General features: G+C 38.6%; 2 protein-coding genes across 9 annotated transcripts in view; both read left to right on the forward strand.

Annotated features, from left to right (window-relative positions):
- arvcfb (ARVCF delta catenin family member b) overlaps positions 1-23,230 on the forward strand; it is a 340,912-nt gene that overhangs the window by 186,330 nt on the left and 131,352 nt on the right. The gene's annotated exons all lie outside the window — the stretch shown is intronic.
- The window catches only part of sema4c (sema domain, immunoglobulin domain (Ig), transmembrane domain (TM) and short cytoplasmic domain, (semaphorin) 4C), a 226,463-nt gene that overhangs the window by 13,661 nt on the left and 189,572 nt on the right, over positions 1-23,230 (forward strand). The window lies entirely within an intron of this gene.

The raw sequence follows: 23,230 nt of genomic DNA on the forward strand, positions 1-23,230 counted from the left end.
TCATCCTGTGGGATTTTCAGAAGCCATTAGTGCATTTTCTTTCCTAATACAAAAAGTTAAACCGTTTCTTATCTTCCCTCTCTTGTCCTCCACCTTTGTTATCGTCTTTTATATTGGTATGTGATGCTGTATGCTCAAAGGACTTGATGTGTTTCTAGAGTACATGTACAATGCAGAATGAGCATCAAAACTTTCAAGGCCCCTACAATGGCAGTCAGCAGGCTTCAATAAGACTTTACACACTTGAAATAACATTACCTGCCTTTTCCTCATGCGATATTATTTACGTAATGACTTTCTATAGTTCAAATGACAAACCGTTGTACTCCCTCAGTTTTAAATATGCATCTTAAACAATGGTGCAGCTTATTTGACTATTTTCCTGATCCTTAGAGCGTCAAATTCTCATCTATTCTTAGCTTCTCTTTAACCTGCTTGGATTCTGTTTACTGTTAATGTATATTTCGATGAGATCCATGTAGAAGTGTTAAGTGTTCATATTTTCAAACCAAATCCACACACAATGAAGCATTTGGATTGGTATTCCTCTCTGCTAAAACACAGACCTTCAACATGCCGAAAATGTAACAAACATAATTCCCTCAACGCAGCCTTTATTTTGAAGGTGGATAATAACTAGTGTTTGCGTGCTTAGAAATGGTAGCCACTGCCCTGGTCAAAAAATAAATAGCCTACAAAATCTTTCTTCCATTTTGCTGTTGCCCAGGCTTCTGTACAGCCCATTGGAAAATGATGAGGGCCCATTCACGAGAACCCACCCTTGGTGTGTTAGAGGGGTGGCGTTGATCTTGCTTTATTGTTTTGCTTGAGACCAGGACTTGAGCAACTCTTGTCAAAACCAAAAAAAAACAGAGTTCAAGCTTATATCAAAATTTTGGGGAGTCAAAAGAAAAAAAAATGGCTTCTATTTGTTGTGCGCACTTTTCCCTGTCTAGTGGTGTGTGTTCACCTGTAAGTAAGGCTATTCATCAAGGTGCGGTGAGCTCATGAGGGTGGGTCTGACAGGAATGAGTGAATATAGGGGCTTTTAGTCCATTTCAGATCCAAGTCAAATCCTTGGAATGATTGACAGATTCACTTTATATGATACACAGACAGTCATTTTTGAGTCATTGAAATTTTACAAGTCTGTAGGTGCAATCAAAGATGAAGAGTCTTGCTAAAAATGCATTGACACGCAGTGACTTAGCCCAACACCCTCCTTCGGAACAGCTGCAACTCTTTGTGCTGTTGTGTCAAGCCTTATTTACACACTGATAATCACACAATAATAATGGCTGCATCAGAGCTGTAAAACTTGATATGGTATTTGGCCACCTTATCATATGTAAAAACAAAAATATATATACATATATAATCTCATATGTCTGCCTCACAGTTGTGAATCGCATATGAAAAAAAGCATGGTCTGAATGTAATATGTGACTCTAACTCAAAACTTTAAAGCCAACCTTTAAGCTTTTTAGCCAACCGCAAGGCAAATAGGAAACAGACCCACACATCCATTTTATTCCTTTGTAAGAATTTTAATCTTGTAATCAAAATCATCAGTAAATTTGACAGCATTTCATTAATGTAACAAGCACTTGGCATCTGAGACCCCTTTTTATCGTAGATTTAATTCATTCTTTATGTGTTATAAATATACCTAAATAAACATAGGCTTTCATACTCAAAGTAAAACAAACATCTTTTTTTTGATGTGCCAGAGTCAGACCAAAATAGTTGAAAATATCTCAAACTTCAATCCTTATTTCCATAATAACATAATTCATGTGTATGATTTGGGAATGTGGCAGTAAACCCAAGTACAGTCAAAATCTAAAGGAAGGGTGGAGGGTCATGTTAATGTACAAATCCTCACTGGATTTTAAGACAGACTAAGCTAATTTTACCATAAATTATTAATTATTTTAGGGAAGTGTACATTTTTATCTGAACCAAATGTATGGTGAGTGGAAATTTTAAATTGTGATTTGTGTTGGACTTTCCTCTGTGGCAATAGGACCATTTTCAGCTAATAGCACTTGAGGTAATTTACACTCAAAGCTCGGTCTATGAATCACCCTGTCCTTGTTATCTGGAACAACCTGACAAGTGCTGGTGAGTTATAGTAAGTGAGGGAGAGTTGGACGTGCATTTTTTTTAAACTGCTTTGAGCATGAGAAAATTGCTAGATTTTTTTTGGTACGTAAGCTTTGTCAAGCTCAAAGTGAAGTAATTGTGTTCCTAGTGAATGTCTGTTATTGAAGAGTCCTTGGTCAAAATAAACTCTGAATTGCCTCTTTTCATTAGACAATAATAGAAAACATTTTAATTTAGCTCCAGAATTTTCAAGGCTGAAAACATATGGCCAAACAACCATCGACAACGAGTCTCAAAAAGTTCTCAAAAAGAAATATGAGAAAAGAGAATCCGGTCATGATATGTGACTGGAAAAGGGTGTGTTTTCGGCTTCGAAAATGTCCAATTTTCCTGCAGTGGAATCTCCTTAAGTATCTGCATTTGAGATTTACTGCTCCGCTGGGTCTCATCTGGCTTCCTCTTGGTTAAACTGGTGTCCTGCACAACCCTAGAGGGTTGAGGGGAAGCCTGTTGGCAGGGGCTCCCCTCTATATGTTCTACTTCAAACTCCCCCTCCATCTGGCCCTCAACATCTCTGGAGGTCCATCTAGGCCTGGCAGTCCTTCAAAGATGCCCTTTTCTGCCTCGTGACCTTTTGGAAACAGGGCCTCCATTAATGCAAAGTTAAATCCTAATTGTAGGATCATTTTACAAACTAAATTCTACTTGAGCCCATTAACAACTGCAGTTAATTGTAAGTCATGCAGAGGTGAGTCTGATACCAGACTTGAAGTATTAGTAGGTATTAGTAGGACTGCTTACGTCACATGTTGAACACGTACGTTCTAGATTAGATCTACGACACAACAAACTTATCTTTGTTGGGCGTTGTGTCGTTTTATAAAAGATTAAATCTCTGACTCTGACATTGTTCGGTGATCTTTGCCAAATCAAAGCAAATTAGAATGACAGTGACATTTAACTATGGGTAAGCATAGTGGCAAATGCACTGAGCCAATGGTTTGGCTGTAGAATCAAATATATTTATGGTGTTAATTAATTAAGGAGTAAAAAGTGACTTGGGTATGCTAAACAGAAACAAGCCTCGTGGCTCTAATCTCACTTTATTGAATTCTCTATTTTCTTTACGAGTCTCGGGCTAAGACAGGGCAGACAGGTGGTAGCCTGAAGTGAGATGGTCATTAGGACTTTCCCTTTGACCTGGAAGGAAGCTTGGACAGCTGCAAAGTCTTTGAGTGGGTGAGAAATGATTGGACGGATGGCGTTTGTCTAGTCTCTAACATGTCGTTCAAAGAAATGGGCACACCAAAGGACAAGTAGATAAGAATTTCAGTGTTTGTATAATCCTTAACCTAATAATTTGTGTGTGCATCATCAGTACGCACTCTTAAATGATAACATCGTTTTAAAACAACACTGCTTAACTGAGGTCTAGTTCATTGGAAGAACAATTTCCAAGTGAAATTTATAGAAATGTGAATTGAGTACAAAGCAAAACTGTCCTTCAGTCACTGAAATAGAGACCATTTTAATCTATTCTTTTAGTAGAAAGGTTGTGGGGTGTTCTGCTTCTACTGTGTGCTGAAAAGCTCTTACTCATTTTTTGCTTCTGCGTGTCATAGGAAATGTTCGACGTGTAACTAATACTGACAAATTGTGTCTTTTCCATCAATGATGTCATCTAAAATTCAGACTCAACAAGATCCAGCAGATTATGTATAATGCACTCTATGATCTCATGCTTTGAAATATCTTTGCACTGATAAAAACTGATACAGTCATATTTCTCCTTCAGGGAAATTTCTGCACTGAATGCAAAATGTATTTGAAGAAATATATAAATCTTCATTGATTGAGACACCTCCTTTTTTATGAATTTTAGGGCTCACATTTATATGAAGAGTGTAAAATCTTTACAGATCGGAACCATAAAGTATCAAAGGAACCTTCGTGGAATGAACCGCGGGTTTCCCCCTCATTTTGTGTAACAAGTTTCACGCGCAGTAGACAAATGAAATAAAAATAACAGCAGGGTTCTATTTCAATACAGTAATTCAGGCCTTGATCTTTCCATCTTGTTCCTGAGTCGAAGGTGTGTTGTGGCATGCGTGGTGTGAAAAATCACCTGTTGGCCATCTTCCAAGACACTCAAAGAATTGACGTATTGCCTCCTGGGCTTTCCTGCCTGCCTTTATAGCGACAAGCATTTGAAGCCGCATGGCCAAGAATGATTACATCTTTTTCAGTACACACCATTCTCTGCCAACTCCTACTAAAACATCAATGTTTGAGCCGACAGTTTGGCGGTCAATGTGGCACAGGGTACTTTGTAAGCAATAGATATGCGAGCTGAATCGTAAATTTGCTGAAGCCGACTGTACTGTTTTGAAATAATGATTCAGATGTAGAACCTGGACTAACTCCGATATCCATTGCGGATTTGGATGAGTGCTTAAAGGCTATTTGCTAAGCTGCTGAGCGGTAGCCAGAGTTTTGATTGATGGCTACACCTGACCGTCCACGATCTTTGAGATCAGCCACTGTTCCCAACAACGACAGCTGCCTACCAATAAAAAGCACTGTACTGTACATGTATGATATCCAACCCTGATTACCAACAATCCATTGGTGATCACTCTTTACAAAGCGTATCTATGCATTTTCATCCTTCTTGTAAGCCCCTGTAATAAGATGATGAAGGATGTGCTATCTCACAGCACGATGGCCACACACTCGAGCGACTCTGTCAGGCTTAGACTGTTACAATCGTATTAGAGGGTCTCTAAACCTCTAGCGTCCTGTCGTGATGCTTGTTTTCTTACTGTCTGTCCCTAAGTCAGGCACATTATGTGATACATGTTTGAAATTCCTGAAGTATCAAATAATTTCTTGGACAAAAAAAATCACCTTTTAGACGTTTTACACAGGGCAGTACAGTGGACCAGTGGGTAGCACATCCACCTCACAGTTCTGAGATCAAGGGTTCAGAGCTCTGGACTTCCTTTGTGGAGTCTGTTGTTTTAAAAAAACATTTGAGGACTTGACACGAACATGGAGAAGATTTTGAGTGCTTTTGACACCCTCTCTTAGAGTTGGGCATATTGACATGCACACAGAAGCACAAAAAAGTATAGAAAATATACACGTGGCGCTACTTCAAATCTGAGTGCTCTTTTAAACAGTTGTGTCAAATGTATAAACCAGAGATGTTCAATTCTGACCTGTATGGTAATTGCCTCTTCGCTATGCAATGGTCCTTCGAGCCCACCCACAGCGAAGTGAGTCTGCATTTTAATAGCGCGTGTCATTATCTCCCCGTGTGTGATGTGCTACAGCAGCACTTAAGATAAATGTTGTAAAAACCTCCACGATGCCTGTGGCTCCATATACTATATAGCTGATGTAAGTTTTAGTTTTTTTGTTTGGCATTCATTGCATAGGGTATATTTAGAGTAGACTGTTTTCTGGGTCTTGCCCTGCAGGTTTTGCAGGCATAGGAAAGACTTTGGGGGGAAATGCATGACTGGAGTTAGGCAGTCCTCGATGAAAAGATTTTCCTCATTCTCTGGCCAAATTCTGCTTGGCCCTGGGATCCTCCCCTGTGCTGAGGCTTGCTGAGAGGGGTCTGAGTTAAACCAACAACTGTGTGACTTGATGAAAGGGTCGAGCAGCAGGGGGGGTGAGATGAAACCAGAGTCATCGCAAAATCCTGATGACTCTATCCCAGGTCTCCCTTTGACCAGTGGAGATGCCTCACGAAAATAAAAACTGGGCAAAAAGGTGCAGCTGATCTTCAACTTCTACTTAGTCAGTTTAGCATTGCTTAAAAAACTCTGTTCTTTTTGGGGCTAGCTAAAAGCACGCGCATGCGTTGGCGGGGTGCAAGTCGCCTGTCAAACTCTTTATGTGGAAATCTCGTTTGTCTCATCGGTGATGTGTGTCAAGAAGCAAGATGGATGTCCCCCTGCAGCTTGAGTGACCTGGAACTTGACAGTCAACTGTGAAAATGTGGGCGGGGCTTGCTCTCTATTTTGCAGATGCAGAATGACATAAATGTCTTTCTACCAGAAAAGGAGTGTAAGACTGAAGGAGTAATTTTAAGACCAAAAACTACCATTGTCAGTGGAATATTTACAAAATATGGAGCCTTTTCATCGGTGACCAAGCGGTAACCTGGCTTTGCACATGTCCAATCATCATGCTCGAGGATCTGCAAATGAAAAGAAAAAAATATTGCTGCAATCTACTCTAAAATAAATAAACAACTGAACAAAATCTCGGATTCTTCAGCTCCAATATACACTTTTGCCCAGGCGATTTCCATCAAACCTGCATTCTCAAACTCTGTGTATTTTAGTATTTGTTTTCCTTAAAGCGGACCACCATATTGTACTACGCCGCACTAAGTGAGCCATGAAATTCATATGATTTAATTTCTCTGATCAGAGGTACTTTTTCCCCTCCTCCCACTTGATTGTTATTTATTCATATGGAGCTCATCAAAGTAGAATGACATGTTAATGCTAGAATTGCTCGACTGGAAAGTTGTTTTCAAGCAATAGGCCACTCAAGAAGAATATTGTAATATTACATCCACCAGTGGTACGGAACTAAAAAAAGCCTTTGCATGTGCAGCTTTGCATCCTTTGCTGAGGGGAAGATAAGGATCAGGAGTTTGGGAGTCCCATGGCTGTAAAAAAAGGACCTTTACCAAGACAGTTAGGCATTGTTGCCGACTTATTTTTGTCAAATCTCCTGGCTTTGTCTGTCTATGCATAAGTATGAAGCTCTGAATCCAGGCTTTTAGTTTAATGTGGTGCGTTACAGTTATGATGTACAGATTAGGATGGCCCTTGACCTAAGCTTTTATGATTTTGGGTTATGATTTAGGTCGTGGTCAATAAATGTTTTCAAAAGGAGTGTACAGAGTAGGAATAGAGTGAGGAATAATTTTACTGCGCTGTCATTTAGGTGAATTTGATGCTGACGTCAGCACCACTTTTCTACTTAAGACAACCTAGATGACCTCATTCCCGAGTATCTGAAAAATGGCATTATCCAAGATTTCCAGTTAGCTGCTATTGTCATTGAATCACTCCCTTTTTCTTTTGCATAATGGGGTGTGTCAGAAAACCTGATGGGAGAATCCCCGTAAATGAAAAGCTTGCAGAGCCAGTCGCTTTAAAAAGAACAACAAATTTAATTGTACAGTTTCATTACAATGCCAACAGCACTTTTGTACGTAATACGACCTAGATTATCTTCCAAAGGCTATTGACGGTGTTATTTTGCCTCAATATGTGTCATTGTTTGTTTAAACAGGAATGTCTAGGCTTAGCAAAATATAAAAATGTAAAAATGGGGAGAGGCACAAAACAGAAGGTGGATTCCTTTACTTCGTTTTCTCTCATTGGTACACAGCCAAGTGTTTCTATTGCGCATGGTCACAAGCACTGACTTTATGGACTTCTACGAGCCAAAACATACACGCGCACGCACAAAAACAATGGATGTTTATTGTAGTAATGTGTTCATTTTGGACCAACCCAACGTCTTCTGCATGACAGGCAAAAGGAAGAAAAGCGGGAATATTTAGTTTATGAGCTTTGAAATGCGCCTCCAGGAATCTCTTGGTCAGATGTGTATTATGCCAGTCTAAACACATTACTGTAACTCTGCAACCTTTACCCTGAGATCTTCACAAGATTTATCCAAATTCTGCACGGACCAACGTGATCATAGCTCTGTATTATCTCAGAGGAAATGTATTTGTTTCATATCTCGCTTTGTAAACAACGGCTTCCTTTTTTTTCCTGGAAATTGAAGATTCGCCTGAGGACAGAAAATGATTTTCTGGTTTCACTGCCATATCTTTGTCTTAATGTTTATTGGGATATTTGCTAGTTGACTAACGACGTTGCACTCGTTCATTCCCGTTCACATGATAGCGATCGTGTGGACCTGGAGACTGTGAGTGACAGTTCCTACCGGCAAGAGTGTAATTAATCTGAACAAAGCCAGGCTATTCTTCTGACAGCAATGATAGATTGAGGAAGTTGCTCAAGACGAAGTCACGAGTGTCATCTGGAATGTACGAAACGAGCCGGTGACACTGCACTGTATGCGTGATTTATAACACAGGTGGTAATGGCTATTTGTAGTCTTTTCTGGAATGCCTAGGCCTGCAGCACAATGGTTATTCAGCCCGATGAATTTGCCCATCTGAAGAGGCGATGTTTTAAGGAAAGGACAACGGCAAGAGTGAAAGATTTGATAGCCGTCATTGCGTTTATCACTTTCAGTGTTGAGAGCCTTGTTAACAGTTTAGGACAGTCAAACTGTGCAGTCTTTTAAAGATCTCCTATTTGACTCAGTCTAAAAATAACTGCCACTCTTGGTATTGTCCGTGCGAGAAAACTTTTTTTCCCGCAATTTATGACTCAGTTTTTATGATGATATGCCTCTGGTGGTGTTGGATGTATCATAGGAGGAACACGGACGAACGGGTGGGATGGGTTCCAGCAAGAGAGTCTACTTCTTGCCAAAGTTAACAAGGAGCTGAGTTATCGCACCATCTGCTGTCTGTGAAATGTGACTCATGACTTTTGGATGGTTGCCAGCATCTAACCTGCTGGGTGCCGTGCCAGTTTGATACCTTCTCAATTCCTTAGTTTAGGGAATCTACTATTTTTAAAAGTAGACCTAAAGTACACACTTTGTATAAGGTCCTCACCACTTTACAATGTTTGCTCATCGTGTTTAATCAGATATCATATTTTATAAGCATATTTGTTTGCACAGCTGCTTCAAATGACTGCTTCCAAATATGATGGAGGATTTTGAGCGAGAAAAACTAACAAATACCACAGAAGAAATGTTAGGCTTAGAACTTTCTGAGCTCAAATAAAGGTGATCACACACTAGCGGCTAGTGTGTCAAAGTGGCGGCCCGGGGGCCAAATCTTGCCCGCCGCATCATTTAGTGTGGGCCGTGAAAGTAAATCATGAGTGCCAACTTTCTGTTTTAGGATCGGATTAAAATGAAGAGTATAGATGTATATTTAATGTTCTGATTTTCCCCCTTTTAAATCAATAATTGTAATTTTTAATCATTTTTTTCTGTGTTTTTAGTTCAAAAATCATTTTGTAAAATCTAAAAATATATATAAAAAAGCTAAAATAAACATTGTTTTAGATCTATAAAAAACAGAATATTCAGGGATTTTAATCCAGTTCTTTTAATCCATTTATTAAAAAATATCTAAATATTATATCTAAAATGGTCCGGCCCACGTAAAATCAAGTTGACGTTAAAGCGGCCCGCGAACCAACCCGAGTCTGACACCCTTGCACTAGCCAATTGATTGAACTGTTAAATGGACTTAAAATGAATGTTCATTTGATAGTTTTTTAAATAAGAACTCTGTAGAAATCCTTGTTGGAAAAATTGGTCCACCTCAGTGGAAATTAGACACTAATACAGAAGCTAACTAGTGCGCAGGTAGCGACTTTATTAACATGTTAACGGCAGCCAATGTTTTAGTAGTCATGGATAAGGGGAATTTCAACAAAGAAGAAAGCTGAATATTCTATTAATAATCAATTCTATTCCTGTATGAATATTTCTAAGTGGTGTTAAATTGAAGTTATTTCCCAAAATTGAACAAAAGGCCTGGCATCATGCTGGCACCAAAAGTATTGCCATGTTTGAAACACCTTGAGAATGGTTTACCATACCAACAAAGAATCAAATGCTTGAGATTTTTTTGTTCCATTTTGGACACCTGACAATAACACTGACAACAAAAGCAAAAGCAGCGTAATAAATGTAAGAATGAATAAGCTTTAGTTCTTGTAAAACATGTCTAGTCAGGTTCAACAGTCCACCCATAAAACATGAGCTGGATTTACTGACAGTGTAATACTGACGCTAAGGGGCAATTGCACAGTCACTTTGATTTCAGTTAGTACTGACATGTTATGGTTTGCAATTGTTCTTCCCAGTGGTTTTTGACCATACCAGTTTAACTGACTAAATTCTGTTCTATTTGCATATAATTACATATACCAGTCAAACAGGCAATGAATGACACTTGAACAGTAGGACTGTTCAACTGTTTTATTTGAGCTTGAATTTGGTTGTGGAGTTTGGGCATTTTAGTAGCTATTTCAGATTTATTTGATTTATTTATTTTGAGCCTTTTTCCCCAGATTTGGTCTCAGCACAAATGAATTGACTCAGAAACTGCACAATTATTATTTTAAGAGTGATTATATAATATTCAAATCTGGAATGCCTGCCCAATTGATTATTTCTATTAGTTATGATACATATTTTCTTCTTCTGTCCTCCCTAATACATATTTTGTGAATGATATGAATAATAGATTAGAGAAGTAGTGACATTTTACTCTTGTGTCTGTTTCATCATCTCTCAGTAGCTGATTGGACAATATTGCTGTAATTTGTCTGTCTTGAAAAAAACCCTTGCAATCTGCTTTAACAGGTTCATTTATTGGTTTACAGTTGGGCATAAATCATCTGTAATGACAGTATTTATGAGCCAGGCAGGAATCTGACTCCAAGTCAAAGACTCCAAGCGGTGGTAAGGAATTAGGCTGACACAACATATATGATGGAAACCGCTTACAGAAGATTCTGTACACACATTTTTTTTAGCTTGAGCCCACACTGGAACATAAATCATAGAAATACGGAATGTCGATCTAGTTCAAGTTTGTCATTGTAGTTAAATTTTATAGTAACTTGCAGGTCAAAGTGATGCAATTAAAGTAAAAAGTATGCAACGTCTTTATGAATGTGTTCGGTAAATCTGCGGCTCTGTGACTGAAACTAGTGCCAGACTTGGTGTGGTATTTTTTTATCACTAAGATTTTCAAAATGGTCTTTGTCCTACTTTTTTGCTTATATAATCTAACATTAGCACTATTCTTAGAAAAAAAATACTTGCGGACGTGCAAGAAATTGGACAAATTGTATATGTTGTTGAACTGTGCCTTGTGGTTGTCTGGTGGTTATAAAAAATATTTTATACACTAGTTGCATTAATTGTAGGTAATCGCATGAGTGCCACATGCTTTAATTGGATTGGATTGGATTGGATAACTTTATTCATCCAGTATTCGTATATAACCACATATATACATACATACACATAGCTGTGCATGCATGCATACGGTAGATCTTAACACTCAGCCATTTTGGATTTGATTGCATAACTTTATTCATCCAGTATTCGTGAAATTTTGTTGTCACAGTAGCAAGAGGGTGAGGATGCAGAAATAGAAAAGGCATTTTAGACATAAATAGATTGGTAATAAGTAAGTTAATAAATCAATACACGAATGAACATATAAATAAATAAGCGTGTTGCTGAAATATATATACATATATATATATATATATATATATATATATATATATATATATATATATATATATATATATATATATATATATATATATATATATATATATATATATATATATATACGTATATATATACACACATATACATATAAACATACACATAGATGTACATGCATGTATACGGTAGGTCTTAACACTCAGCCATTTTTTTGTTAAAGAGCCTGACAGCTCCAAAGGACCGTAGACTCCTCAGTAGGTAGAGGCGTTTGTTAATAAACAAAGCACTCATTGTTATTCATCAAAATACCTGTAGTACTGCCATTTACTGCAGCAAAACTGTTTATATAGAGCAGTTGCAAACTCCCTGTAAGATGTTTGCGGTTTGACATTGCAATGTTGTTGGATGTCTGGGAGAGAGAGAGAGAGAGAGAAAAAAAATATTGGATTTTTTTCCCACAGAAATTATTACATTTATTACGGAATTCCCTTGACAGACACCTATTATTGGTTATACCACTTATTGGTGATCAGACTGTTCTATTGTGTGTACATGGCCACTCCGAAGCTTTTATGTTAGGAAGATCTTGCACTGTAAGTTGTCTGCAAGGTAAAGTATGTTTATTTATAGGTTTCACATTTTAAGTTGAAAAAAAATAACAGGCTTCAGGTTGATTTGATGGATTGCTGAAAGCAACTTGTGCCATTTTAGTCCAAACAACTCTAAATCAAACTTGTCACAAATTTCGGAGTTTAACAAGCTTCCTGAAGTCAGAGGAAAGACAGACAAAAATCCATTATGAGCTTTGAGTCATATGTCGAGTTATTTTTTTGCTTTTCTAGCTCTTGATGTAACTATACTCTTTGTATTGTGGGGAGGGTATTTCAGACTATAAAAGATTTTGCAAGCTTCTTGGATTTAAACTGAAGATTTCATTTTGCGCTCAGGGAATTTGTGTGTGGATTCATGTTGCCCAAGCCAGAAATATTTGAGCTATGCAGCTGATTCCTTCCTAGAAGAGCAAGGCGTGAATTGGACATGACTGCTGAGAAATAAATGACCAATGTGTTTTTGGTCACGGGTTCACAGGGGTCAAGTCAGAGCGCCTTCAGTGGATTTACAATCCAAGCGGGGATTCTGGGTTTAACTCAAGACGCCTTTATTTTCACTACGCTAGAAAGCGTGATTCAAATTATGCCGGGCTTTAACGATTCAAAACATGACACACTTCTATTTACCCCTGCGGTATTTATTCACTCATTCATTTTCAACAGCTTTTATTGTGTTTCGGTCGTATATTTTACAGTTTTAGTTTTGCATCTGAAATTTAAACTGTGGCTTTTGCGTAAGGTTTTCTTTAGAGGTTTGGGATTGGCATTTATATTCAGATGCAATAGTAGAAAAATTGCAGTTACTGATGTAAGCATTGTTTTTTTTTAATTTAAAAAAATGATTTTAACATTTTTCCGAAGCCGAGACGATTCTATCCCTATGCAGTACATTGTTTTAAGTATTTATGCGTTGGAAAGTTAAACATTTTATAACATATCCAAAATAATAAATACAAAATTCTGAAAATATTTTTTCCACTGACCTTTCAACAACGCAAAGCTAAAATAAGCATAATTATTTTAGCTGTGCATTGCTGTCAGTGGAAAAAATATTTTCATAAATTTGTATATATTATTCTTCAAATCAATAATATCTAAAAAAAATTCAAATCATTTTGAGCATAATAACTTTCAAGGATTGAAATAATATTTTCAAATGCTAAATTGCTTGTAGTGTGTCTGCTACTGGTTTCAGGCAATAATTTTAATTTTGGTGCTAACCTAAATCAACTTGAAAATGTACATTTAACATTAACCGTCAAATATTACCCTCTCCTTTTCTTGTTTACCAAAAAATCATAATTAATTGTAATTGTTTATTACAGCCAATTTGCGAGATCAAGTAATATTGGGGAATCATGTCATTTTATGTGATACTGTGGAGTACGTACCATGAAAGTAAATTAGGACTAATTTGACGAAACACTCCGAGTGGGTCCTAAACCCATCTCGTCCAGTCCACCTGGAGCCCATCATGGCTGCCACTGCAGGCCTGGCAGCTGCACTGCACTCTGGGATACTGGACACCCCAAGCCGATGACTCTGATGAATCTGTCTGCCGCCTGCCCTGTGGCCTCCATCAGATCCATCCTTCTGGGAAACAAGTGTGTCTGACTGACTTAAACCAAACACACTCTCTTATGCACATGCATGCACAGCCACACAAGCATACACACATTTCCTGTGGCCTCAAGTGCATGCCACACCATTAATACCAATTGGACTTGCTTTATGGCAACAAACATTTTTCACATGCCCCCCGGCCTCCTCGAAAATCGTCTTGAATATCCGAGGCCACAACAAAAGCTTGTAAGCTCTTGTGCTTCGCATTGCCAGACCACAGGATACTCCGACGGAAGTATTTGTTAACATTTTGGCGAGGGATGATTTGTAAAACATTGGCCACCACAAAAAACCAAAAACAATTCCTTTATTGTAAATGGGTGGAGTTAAGTTATCATTTCCGATGCAATGTTTGATGGCCCTTTTTTATGTCTGTGGCATGGGGAGCCTGGCTTAAATCAAAAGCAGATACACCCACAAACAGGAACGATGTATCTATTTGTACCTTTGACTGCAAAAACATGTCGTCTTATACTCATTCCCTGAGCTAACACACTACTCATGTACACACACGAAGACGCACAGGGCGACTTCCCAGACGAGTTTCATGTGAGGTGCATTGTCGGTGAGTGTTGTTTACTTTGCACTCAGCTCCTCAGATAGTCACTCTACCCTGATGCTGGTATCAGGTGGGCATGTGTGCATACACGTGGGTTTACGTGTGTGCTATGTTTTGTCTGCCTCTTTAAATGTCATTGGTGCCTATCTGAGCTGGTGGACCATTTCCCATGCTATGCCATGCGACTCTTGTATCGCAGTTTCTCCATATAGACATGGTTGGATACATTTGGTCTACCCTTAAATCTGGTTTGATAGCTAAAACACTGTTTTGTTGTGGGGAGAAAACTACTCATGAGGTGGAAATGCGTATACTCGAGGATCTTATATTTGGAAAAATGACTGTTGGCTGAGGAAACTGAAAAATGTAATATACTGTGGTGGACTGTATTGTAAATCTACAGTGAATGCAAGCAAACAACGTATCCATCAAAACTCACTAAAATAAACTGTCTTTCCACTTCAGTTGTGCTATTGAGTGGGGTTTTTGACATAGGCTGCAGAACCGGAGATGAAGGCAGGTTACCAAGATAGCTCCCAACCAAGGGATGCATGCACAAGGCCTAATGGACCCGTGTGAGATGTGGTCAGGGGATGACATGGGTTGAGGGGCAACCAGAAGGCATTCTAGGAGGTTTCTTTTTCCCCCCCCGTCTTGTAATGACAGGCTGCTGGGCAGCTGGATCCTGTTTTCTGATGCAACCATTGAGCATGGCAAGCCATGGACAGCTCTGTCTGTGGGTCCTGTGTTCATTAGTGGAGCAGCAACACAGCTCTGGGGGTGATTCACAAGCATATCATGTTAAAAAGGAATGCCTGCCCACAGAGGGACTTTCCTACTGGGATAAGACTGGATGTGTGTGGGAAGAGGTGAAGTTGTGGATCAAGGCGGTGGGATTAGTAAATTTGAGTTGGAAAAACTTGATTCAATAGAAGAGACCCTTCAAACTCATTTTCAATCCACTATAGTCGGCTATGAGTTGTTTTTATTTACCGTAATTACTCGAATATAACACGCAGGTTTTTGCAAAATAATTAATTCCAATAGTTGGGGGTGCGTGTTATAATCAAAAACTTTTTTTTTTTTTTTTTTTTTTTTTTTTTTTTTTTTTTTTTTTTTTTTTTTGTGTCTTGTTACATGGCCCTTAGCCTGGTGCTTTTTCTTGCCAAATAAATTGAATTGAAATTGAATTGAATAAAATAAATTACAAATTTTCGATCGAAAAAAGCATTGTCAAACTCACTTTGACGCACGGATTTTACGTCATCTCGTAGAGCCGACGCACGGATTTTACGTCATCTCGTGAAGCCGAGACCACCACTGCCCCCCTCTAGCCTCGTACCCGTCTCAGTTCACCCTCTCTCAGTTCAGTGTTATAATCAATAACTAAAATAAATGACAAATTTTCGATCGAAAAAAGCATTGTCAAACTCACTTTGACGCACGGATTTTACGTCATCTCGTAAAGCCAATCGGATGATGTGTTGTGGGAGGAAGAGGAAGTGGATGAAGGAAGCGTGGACGTTGATAGCATTCTCAACGAAGAGATGTATGAGAGGACAGACAAAGAGAGAGAGGAACTTTTCATTTGAAGGATTCTAATGAATAAATTTGTTTGAACAAAACAATCGTGAAACGAAGAAAAAAAGGTAAGATTTCTGATTTTCGTCAGCGGGAAATTTTAGGTGCGCACTATATTCGAGTACTGCGTTTTTCCAGATTTTTTTGGCCCAAAGTTATACCTGCGTGTTATTTTCGAGTGCGCGTTATATTCGAGTAATTACGGTATTTATCTTACTGAGAAAGCAGCCTAACAGTCTGTCCAGTCTCTTTAGTTTATTTATACGGTTTTGTTTTGTTTCAATTTTAAATATACTCCATTTTTTTGCACCATTTGCATTCTTGTGATTATTAAGGGCCGAAAATGCTGGATGCCAATTAAAGATACGATGCTGGTGGAACAATGAAACTAAATCCATCCTTGCGTTTTGCATCAAACCTCAGCAGCCCATTTATCTTTAGTGAGAACACAAGGTGTCTATGGGTGGTCGCTTGGCATTTGAGCCTCGACAACTTTCCGCTGATTGTTTAAATGTGGACATATCTGGATTGAATTGCTGACCTGTTCCTTCTCTCACCCTAAGTTTCCTCTGCTTGATGTGGTTTGTGACTGCAACAAGGCGCATGTGGCTTATATTGCTCCTCTTACTAGTTGACCTCCATCAAACGCGTTATTGGAACCCCAATTGGCATCTTGATAGCATGTTTGCTAGAACACAATGGACCTTGTGAATACAATTACACAATGATTATAATTTACAGTGAGCAATCGCTTTTGTCTTTCACAAACAAGAATATCGGATTATTTTCTAACTCATACTAATTTTAATTTAGTTGGTTTTCCCATTCAGTAAAAAAACAAACACTAAAATGGACAGGGGCCTAAAATATAATATTTTGCATTCCTGAAAAACTAATATAAATGTAAAAGCAGCATTTGCAGCATGACTGGAATTTAAAATTAAGACGGATTTTTGGTTCTATTTCTTTCTACTTACAAAAAAGCTCAGGTTACATCTGTCATGTCTAAAGCAACACAGTTTGCTGTGATGCGATGAATTGAGGTTTTTTTTCCCCCTCGGCAAAAGATTATCATCTCTCTCCTTTATCTCTTCCAACAATGTGCCACCATGCCGCCATAGTGACATATTCACTCAAAATGTCACCATGTTTTGACAATACAGAACAAGGGACTTGTAAATGCACATTTGCTAGGATTCCCTCTACAAACATACTGTAGCTACATTTAAAAATAAGTGAAAATAGAGTCTACACCCGTCATACCAGTTACCCAACACACTGCATCATAAAAAAAAAGAATATTAGAACATAGACATCTTGTCTGTTTTATTAGCAATGCACTGTGTATTTTCTGGAGTTGCTCTATCTAAAACCCCCCACAAAATAACTTCATTATGAAGATGCCTTCACCAATATGTAAAAATAAATGAAATATTGTCATGCCTTATTGTCAAAGATGAATGGAAATCCTCATTAATGCATTTTAGTGCTTATTTAAAAACGTTTTTTACTTGACCTTCTCTCTTAAACTCTTTCCTTCTCTTTGCAAAAAGCCCCATAAATCACTTTCCTGTAAACAGTAGTGACACATAGCCCGATGTGTACTACGATATATATTTAGGAGACCACAAGGCTTGAAATCTGAGCCTGACTGTGTTTGGGGCACTCACGTGTGTTTTGGGTACAGCATCGTTGCTCGGCTATGCGAGCGCCTCGGTGGGCTCACCGAGAAATTACGTGGCCGTACAACGATGCCATGGAGCTAATTTGCTCTTATTGTTACAAATTGTATGCTGTCACACTTAAATGTGGTAGTGCTACCAGTAACAATAACAGAGTCAAGCTGGTCAGCGCGCAAAACAGCTGCATGATGCCTCGGTCGGCCTAGCTGGCTGTTCTAAATTACTGAGTTGTATGCCTCCATGGTGTAAACAGACGCTGTAGCACATATGGCGTTCCAGGAAACAATCCTACCGGAGCGCCAATTAAATAATTCAATAGAATGTATAAAAATAGCTTGTTATATTTTGCTGAATTCCACAATACGATAAATATTGAACTAAAGAGAAAGATGACTTCCAGACAGGCTCAAAGGTTTATATACAATCGTTTCAAGGGTATCAATTTTTGCTACTTATGCAAAATCTAAAGAGTTTAAACTTGCTGAAAAAAGACGTTTACTCCAGGATTTTTTTCCACCCACTATTAAGCAGTTCTTTTTGCATTGCTTAAATACAGTGGCGGTTTGTGCATTTTCTCGTAGCGCCTTCAACGGGTAAAATCCACTTCCTATCAGCATTTAATGATTAAATACAAATACTGGAGCTTTTCAGACATTGCAACCGGGCCGGGGGGTGATTTTCCCGGGAAAAGACAGCGATGGACGTCAATGGCGAAACGGCAAAAATTCCACTAATATGGGGTAAAATCCAATTCCTAGCAGCATTTAGTGATTAAATACAAACACTGGAGCTTAAATACAAACATTGGAGCTTTTCAGATATCAGAACCGAACCACAATTGAAATATTATTTAGGAATATAGCCATATTTTACTCACCAAAAATCCTTTTAACTGTACACAATATCCATCCTCCTTTCTTTCTTCCTTCTTTTCTATCGCCAACAAAGCTAATGCTGGAAGTCGAGCCTGTTCTGTTGTATTTCTGGCATAGTCCGTCTTGAAAATGGCTTTAAATCAACACAACAATATATTTGCTTGTGCAGCTCGCTACAGATACAGTTTGGTAGCTCTGGCTAATCACTAGCCAATCATAGTTGGTGAAAGTGATGACGTATCCCTACGCCTGCGACAAGGCATTGTGGTGTTGACAACTCGAAATCTGATTGGTTAAACAACAGTCTTATCGACGCTTGTTTAATGCAGCAGAGCCTGCAGAACTGATTGTGAAGGCCTTGAGGCAGATTTCTGACCCTGGCAACAAATAATGGCTGAAATGTGATTGGTTAAATGCTTCAATATGAAAACACACATCTGGAAGCAGTGCAACCAGGGGGAAAAGCAATGAAAGGAAGCTAACAGACAATTTGGAATTATTTAATAAGTATTGATGGACAAAATATAATATATGATTCAGATATTTCTTAGGCCAGCAGAGAAGGCCATTAAGGCCCTGACGGCCTGCCACTGCTTAAATATAAAAAAGCACTCTTTTTGGTAAGGTCAAGTTTTTGAGTGGTGGTCCGAAAATCTCAAAGATGCCTAAAAAAAGTTGAGTTTTGCAACGTCACATCCAAGGTTTCCAATAAATTGGAAAAAACCAAACAGGAGGAAGTGGGAAACTATATAAACGTGCTTCAGGACTCTGGGCATGGCCCGAATAAGCAAAAGAAAAGGCATCCCACTAGACTCCCAATCCTACCTCACCCCTTCTCGGTCTTGCCTGGAATAATAATTGTGACTTTGAACAAAAGAAAGCACAGAACAAGGAGGAAGGATGCATACGTATAGGGCGACAAGTTGGAGACTGATTTAATGGCCCAGTTGGTATTACACGTTATTGGTGACCATGAGAGGTTTTCCCAAAGGGTTGCTCTTGGATCCAGGTGCAGCTATTAATGAAGATGCTACATCTAAAAAGTCCACTCCTCGTGCGAAATTTCAGTCAACACCATGACCCTCTTTAACCCTGGATTATCTTCCTTTTCCAGTTTAGCCGCCGACCCCTTGTGCTACCTAAACTCTGAGGATAGACCTTTCTTTCAGGGAGGGCATCGCAGTCATTTTCTGGATGAAAGCCAGCTTGGACTCATCACAGCAGCAAATGTGCCCATCTGGTACGACTAACAGGAAGCCTGTTTTGTTCAGGTCTTAGTTCATCCGGCCTGCCACTTGAAATATGAGATGTTTGTCATGTTTTTTCACCATTGAACATTTTGTGCTTAATAGTTTTCGACTGAAAAGTTAGTAATGTGGGTCCCGGTGTTTGGTGCGTCAGCCTCACAGTTCTGGGGTCGAGTGTTCATCTTCCTTGTGTGGAGTTTATATGCATGTTTTCTCCGGGTTCTACAGTTTTCTGCCACATCCCAAAAACATGCATGGTAGGCTGATTGAACACTAAATTGCCCCCAGATATGAATGTGAGCTTGAATGGTTGTCCGTCTCAATGTGGTCTGCGATTGGCTGCCCACCGATTCAAGGTGTCCCCTACCTGGTGCCCATAGACTGCTAGGATATGCTTCTGCACCCTCTATGAATGAATGAAGGAATAATTAGTACTATTCTAGCAATGTACAGCTGTTATCACACTGCGGTGCATGTTTTGTGCCTTCATTGCCGAAGTGACCGAGTGATACCGTTGCCATTAAAAAAATGTCATTTGTATGTCAATTCCATGCAGAATCTTTTAAATGTTATCTATAGTAGTTTCCTATTTCCAGTCTGTTGCATGTTTGCACATCAATTAGCAGCTTTGGTTTGCAGCCAAACATGCGAAAAAGCATTTATTTCACTAATTATACCGAAGCTGGAGTTGCAGCCGTCTCCCTGCGGCTTGCCTGTGGGAGGTAGAAGTGTGTGTTGAAAGGATGTTTTCAAGTTAGAATGTGGCTGTGGTTGGACACACTCCTTGTCTGCGGTTCCCACTTATTCTCTTTCTCACTTGCTCGCCCACACCTGCCTGTGCTATCTATCCTCATATCTTCATTGGCTTCCTCACACCTGTTGATAAAAAACATCCTCACCTGTCAGCAAGAGCCACCCGGATATTTGAGGAAACCATACTGTTTCTCCTTCTGCTCAGTCACCCATAAACACTGGAGAAATGGAGCGAAAGTATTTTGGGGGTCCGAAAAATATGAAGACCTCCTTTTTCCATACTATTGATATTTCTGTATCATGTTTGCGTTAATGTTCTTTGTGTTGACGTTTAAAATGATCTGTTTACATTGCCTGTGTCTGCAGAGATGAAAAGCAGTCGGTGTGTTCCTTTCACTCGCCAACTTATCAGTGATTTAGAACTCTTTGGCCCGAGTCTGATCAAACATTGGATTTTTCTCTCCGTGGTGCATTGAAAATGACCCAAAATTAGCTTGTGGAATTAGTTTGTGTTAGTACTACTGTCTGGTAATTGTTAATGGTAAGAAACATGGTAAGGACTGCTAGGCAAGTGTTTTGAAAATGAAAACAATTTAGAGTATCGGGAGACTGATTCCTGACCTCGCATTGGCCAAAGCACAGCTCGAAAATCAATGTCTCTGGATGACTGGTGAATTTAATATCGATTTAGGGCAGTGGCCCTTCTAATTGAAATGAGAAAAGTTGTTATAATAATAGGCAGTGGCTCCGAGGCCAGTAACCGGTCAAATAGTCCCAGGGGCTATTTAGTCGGTAACCGGCCAAATAGCCTATATGGCCCCATATGGCTATTTAGCCAGTGTGACATTATATCTTATTTATTTATATAGTAAACCCTTAACCTCATTTCATATTTTCACAACTTTTATCAAATAACAGTACACTATCTCAACATTATGTTAATATTACTCTGTTTTGTCTTTGAGTCATCAAAACACAGGGATACTACTTTAATGTAGACTATAGGCAAAGTCAATACATTATGAGAATTGCAATACTCACAATAATTGGCAGTTATTGTTTATTTTATAAGTGGCAATAACACATCACATTTCAATAAGATTGGTTGAATGGTTTAGAAAATCCCCTATTCTCTCAATGTTAAATAATAGTCATTAAATCCCTATTCACCTAATGTTAAAATCTATCAATTGCATGCTAATTGGGTGAACAGGATTTTCTTTTAACTGTCCATCTGATCTTTATCAAATTTGGTGGGAAGTTTACCACTTATAAAATAAATAATAACTGCCAAATATTGAGTATTTGTTAATATCATTGGAATTGTATGCAACACTTGTCTTAGAACTGTTTCAATTCTAAAGAAAATTGGTGTCAATGGACTATGTAGACATCTGTGAGATAGCATAATACTGTTACCATTAATGTTTGTGTGCTTTTGTTAATAAATGTATGCCATAAAAGTTGAGTAGGCCTAGTTATCTTTATATAAAGGTCCTTATCAATTATCACATTGAGGAAATAAACCTTATTAAATGTAGTTTCTTACCATTTACCCCACACAGAATTCTTACCGGCTAAATAGCCATATGGGGCCATACAGGCTCTTTGACCGGTTACCGGCTAAATAGCCCCTGGAACTATTTGACCGGTTACCGGCTACGGACCCACTGACATAATAATAATAAATAATTGCTATTATGCTTGGGGCTTTGACTGCCATGTTACTCTTTTTACTCTGAGTCGCCATTGTTTGGATGAGCTATCCTACTGCAGTATTCTGGGGGAAATAGAAGCATTTTGTGGGGGAAAAAAAGACACGAGATGCATCAGTCCCTCATCCTTTGATAAGTGGAGAGCTATTTGCGCTGTTTCTTCTCCAGTCAACAATGTGTTAAAGATGTGTGTGTCGCACCACTGAATGGGGGTGACAGGGTGCGAACAGCTGGAGACAAGTTGTAAAGCAGTAAGGTTACAATTGGTGTTAATAGATGCCTTCCTAAAGTGTGGCTCAAAATACACATTGAAAGACCCAGAAAGCCACTTCCCCGCTTGTCAAGTGTTGTTTTGCCACTATCAGCTATACATTAGCCATTTGAATTTTACCTGGATTTTCTCTAAGGCTATATGTTATTCCATTTGGAGAGTTCAGTAGGATGACTCAAACAGGCCATGACATATGAACATATGTATTGATCCATAAAAAAAGGTTAAACATAGGAATCGCTCCTAATTTAGTTTCAAAATGAGGGATTCAAAATCACCTGCTGCTGCAACATAGATTTACCAATTTATCAACAATACAAATTTACCAATTTTGTTATACACAGTTATCTGGGTATGATGACAATTAGGCTTTTGTCGAGTCAATGATGATGACAAAGCCTATGTCCGATTATTATTATTATTTGCACTTTCGGTACATTTAATTACCCTGTTTTGCAGATTCCCATTTACTACCTCTCTCAAATATGTTGCTCCTAAACATACGTATCCATTGAACACAACTAATTTTTACTATGCATTTTGGCTTAGAGCAGGTTTTCAAACCAGTGTAATAAAGCACATTTATAATGCTCAAGCGTACCTATACCATTTATAAAAAATTAAAAAATACAGACAATATGTTTCATAACCGTTGGCAAAAACAAAAGCATTAGTCTCACTTTTCCAAAAACTTTGTAGTCCATTATACAAAAATTTCATGGCAGCTTCTGGATGATGACAAAATGGAAAAAAAAATTCTGAAGGGAATAGGGGCACAAATACTCAAAGTAACAAATGTTTCGAATGATTTATGCACAGC

The sequence above is a fragment of the Stigmatopora argus genome, chromosome 5, assembly GCF_051989625.1.
Source record: "Stigmatopora argus isolate UIUO_Sarg chromosome 5, RoL_Sarg_1.0, whole genome shotgun sequence".
Classification (NCBI taxonomy): domain Eukaryota; kingdom Metazoa; phylum Chordata; class Actinopteri; order Syngnathiformes; family Syngnathidae; genus Stigmatopora; species Stigmatopora argus.